The following is a 4,596-nucleotide window of genomic DNA, read 5'->3' on the forward strand; positions in this document are numbered from 1 at the left end:
ACCAGAGACAGAGTGGGGAGCAGAACAGGCAGATCGACGAAGCACACTGCTGAGGGGAGCAGCGGGGGAGTCAGGAGGGGTCTGCCGCGCCCTGTGGTCACCTCCGGGGCAGGTGGGGATCGAACTCATGCAGAAGCGGCTTTTGCTTCTCAGTGCAGCGCTTTAACCCACTGCACCACCAGGGAGGGCCATAAATAAATCTTTTTTTAAAAAAAACTGACAACTCCGTGGTGCAAGGGGTAAGTCTCACACTATGAAGCTATCCTCACACAATGCAGGGAGCTGACCCATGGGGCAGCAGACCTCTCCTGCTCCCTTCAGCTGTGTACTTCAGCAGAAACACTGGTACTGCTCCCCATTCTGTCTCTAGTGAGTCCTCTCACCACCCCACATCGCTGTCCTATACCCTGACTCATGTATGCATAAATAAATAAATCTTAGAAAGACTAATTTAAAATAAAAAAAAAGTGTGAAGTGCTAAAACTTTTGTTTTACAAGGGGTAAAAGATGTCAAGGAATTTGAAGACAGAAATCTAATTGAGAGAAACAAAACAGTCACTGTAGTAGTTCAGCAATCACTTTTCCAATTCAATGACACTTGCCATAGAACTTAGTCCCGTTCTGTGTATTTACCTAGAGAACTAGGTTAAACCATGCAAGAGAAACTGTTAAAACCACACAAATCCTGTACAAAAATATTCACAATAGTCAGAAACTTCTAACAAATTAAATGTTCATCACTTGATGGTACAAACATACAAAACTACTAGCAGAGGGAAAAAACCTACTTTTATATGCAGTAATACCAATGAATCTCAAAGCATTGTATTGCATGAGAAGCTAGCCATAAAAGGCTGCATACTGTATAATCCAAGTATATGGCACCCTGCAAAGACCAAACTATTATAACCACAGGAAACAGAACGATGACTGCCAGGGTTAGATAAAGGGAACTGGCTACACGACAGTGAAAACTCAGAATTGCCCACTAAGACGGGTGAGCTTTATAGAATAAATTCCACTTCAGTGCAACTAATTAAAATGCAATCTACCATAATAAGGATTAACTATCTAGGACTTGAGCTAAATCACAGAGCAGCAAGCAACTTTTTTTTTTTAAGATTTTATAATTTCATACAACAACTGGGCTACAGGCCAGAGATAGGGTGGTGAGAGGACTCACCAGAAGAGTGGGGAGCAGAACAGGCAGATCTACTGAAATACACTGCTGAGGAGAGCAACAGGCAAGACAGAAGTCTGCTGCACCACATGGGTCAGCTCCCTGGCTGGGGATCAAACTCAGGCCATTGTGGTAGGCCTTAACAGCAGTAGTGCAGAAATAACCCCTAGGCCACCAGGAAGGCCCCAAAGAAATTCTTAAAGTCTCTATATATTCAGGTGTTCCTATATCCAAAGTGGTCAGAGGCAATTTTGAAGCTTGCAATCCAATATATAAACAATCTATTGTTCATCTGCTCCTAAAAGACAATCTTCTCTTAGTAATCTTCTCAAGTTAACACTGGAGATTCACTTACAGTTTTCAAAGGAATGCAAACCTGCAGCACCCCTTGTAAAACAAAAGTTTTAGCACCTCACACATTTTTTTATTTTAAAATAGTTTTACATATTTTTGTGCATTTTTCCATCTCAGTTGCAATCCCCTTGGGCTTCCCATCACCAAATCAGCCATGTGCCATCACCATAGTCCAGTGCATTTCCCTCCACCCACTGGCACTTAACACTTTTTTTAAAAAAAGATTTATGCATCCAGCACTGGGGTACAGGCCAGAGGGGCAGTGAGAAGATTCACCAGAGACAGAGTGGAGAGAGAACAGGCAGACTGATGAAGTCCACTCCTGAGGGGAGCAGCGGGCGGGTCAGGCCAGGTCTGCTGTGCGGTTGGATTACCTCCGGGGCAGGGGATCGAACTCACACTGAAGCGGCTGTGGCGCTCTTGTAGTGCTGTGCTTTAACCGGCTGCACCACCAGGAAGGGCCAGCAGTTACACTTTTAACTATGTTGGCCTTTTCCCAAGTTTACAAATTAACACCTTTAACTGCAAGGTCCAAGCTTTTCCATTTCAGCTGTTAAGTCTCTTTATTGTTTGCTGATTGCTACTGACAGACTGTTTCTTCCAGGCCCAAGTCATTATTTTCCTAATACTTAAAACTTCTTCTAACTGCTCATTTCTATCATAATTAAATCCTTTTTGACACTACCCTTACTCACTGCTGCATAACTTGCTGAAAAGGACAGTTTTAACTAAAGCCCAAACACAGTAAAAACAGTTTTTAAGTAACAGGAATGAAAGACCAAGATGACAAACAACCCTCCAACAATAAGCCATCTGTTGGTGGAGTTAACCCAATTTTGTTCTGGAGAATAGCTCAGTTCCTACCTCACAGTTCATTTCAAGGAAAACCTGTAAGTGAAGGTGCTGCTGCACTTAGACATAAGGCACTGTGTCCTGAATGCCACAGGAACAATACCTGCCCAAAGCTAGGCAAAGAGGAAGGCATCACATTTTCCTAAGACAGATACGCTAAGAACCTACTCAAAAAGGATCTGAGATAAGCCTTTCAAGAGCTATGTATAAGAGGACATAATTGAACGGGGAGAGTTTGGTTTATGCTGGAAGATAAATACAATGTGTGCAATGTGTGAAGGAATTAGACTACCAGGCTGAATAGTCTGGATTTGACTGAGCTACTAATGAGAGTCACTAAAAGTTTCTGAATAGAAAGGACACAAAGAATGACATTCTGGTTAAGATTCTTGTGGCTCACTGGTGAATTGGTGCTAGGAAGCCCATGACAATTACAACTGAGATGAAAAAATGTACAAAATGAATAATGATGTAAAAAAAACATTTTTTAATTAAAAGATTGTGTCGACAGAATACAGGAAATATCTGGACAGAGAGACCAGTCAGTAGGTTTGCTAAACTAATGCCCTGAGGTGTCCCAGACAGTTACCCCACCCACCCCACTCTCTATTCAAAGGAAATCTTCGCTCCTCTACATAGTATTCTAACCAACCAAAACTGGCATGAGGTTTGCCATCTAGGTCAAGGATCAGAACAGGAACCATAAAGGAAAGGAAAAGCCTGATAGAAACACTACAGAGATCTTGATTTTAGATTAAAGTTCCTAAATTAAAAGGAATAAAGAGATAACTCTTTCAAATATTAAATACATTTCTGACAGAAAACAAAATATAGCAAAGTAAGGTAAACTGTGAACATTTAAATGACTTTCTGACTAGGTGAACCTTTTCTTAGATTACTTAATAAACATCAAGTTTTGAAAACAAGTCTTGAGACACACTACTTTAAAAAGACCAGCAAACAAAGATTCTTAAGCCAATCATGCAGCCAACTATGGGAGAGCACTGCCACATAATCTCTGTGGCATTAGCTTAGCTTCTTCACCTATAAAGAAGGAAAAGGAAAAAAAAAAAAAACAAAAAAAAAACTTGGAACTAAAACCCATCAGAGCCACTTGCAACTCCAAATTTGGAGTTCTAAATACTGGGTAACCACTATGCACCAAGAACTGGATGTAATAGAAATTCAGTCTCTACTTTTTAAGGAAGGCATTCTTTTCTCCTTTTAATAGATAGTAAAACTAAACTTGAAAGATTGGTCATTCATTTATTCAAAATTATCTGATCACTTATGAAATGGCCAGCATTAGTTCTGAGACACAGGGATACAACAGTGAACAAAATAAACAAAATTAAACTGTATCCTCACAGAGCTTGCCTTGGTTATCAAGGGGTGATCCCAACTCTAGCCTGGGCTGGGGTTAGCAGATAAAATAAAAGGATACCCAGTTAAATTTTAACTTACTAAACATAGTAATTTTGTTCAATGCAATCTGGAGCACATTTATTGTACAAAACCATTCCTCAGTTCTTTTAATGCCTCTAAATCAATTACTCAGACTATACCAGTCAAAATTAGTCTACATTTGAACACAGTATTATGTCTGTAAAACAATTCTTACCCTTAACAGTGCAGTGCATTCTATTATCTTCTATTCTTTTCCTCTTTTCTAAAATGCTATCGTGACCCACTGAAGTGATTTTTGTAATATATGAAAGGGTCATGACTTGCGGTTTGAAAAATACTCTGAGGGTCCACGCTGGTGGCACAAGGGGTTAAGACACAGCACTATGAAGCTATCTGCAGCCACTGAAGCATAAGTCTGATCCTCAGCCAGGGAGGTGACCCACATGGCGCAGCAGACCGCTCCTGTCTTTCCCACTCTTTCCTTCAGCAGTGTGTTTCAATCTGTCTGTTCTGCTTCCCACTCTGTCTCTGGTGAATCCTCTCACTCCCACCCCGCTCTGTCCTGTACCCTAGTTCTTGTATGCACAAATCTTTAAAAAGAAAATACTTCCGGCCCTCCCTGGGGCGCAGCGGGTTAGAGCACAGCACTGAGAAGCTAAAGCCGCTTCCGCATGGGTTCGATTCCCGCCTGCCCCGGAGGTGGCCACATAAAAATAATTGGGGGGCCCTCCCTGGTGGCGCAGCGGGTTAGAGCACAGCACTGAGAACCTAAAGCCGCTTCCGCATGAGTTCGATCCCGGCCT

This window comes from Condylura cristata, unplaced genomic scaffold (assembly GCF_000260355.1).
Source record: "Condylura cristata isolate star-nosed mole 26May11 unplaced genomic scaffold, ConCri1.0 scaffold00029, whole genome shotgun sequence".
In the NCBI taxonomy this organism is placed as follows: domain Eukaryota; kingdom Metazoa; phylum Chordata; class Mammalia; order Eulipotyphla; family Talpidae; genus Condylura; species Condylura cristata.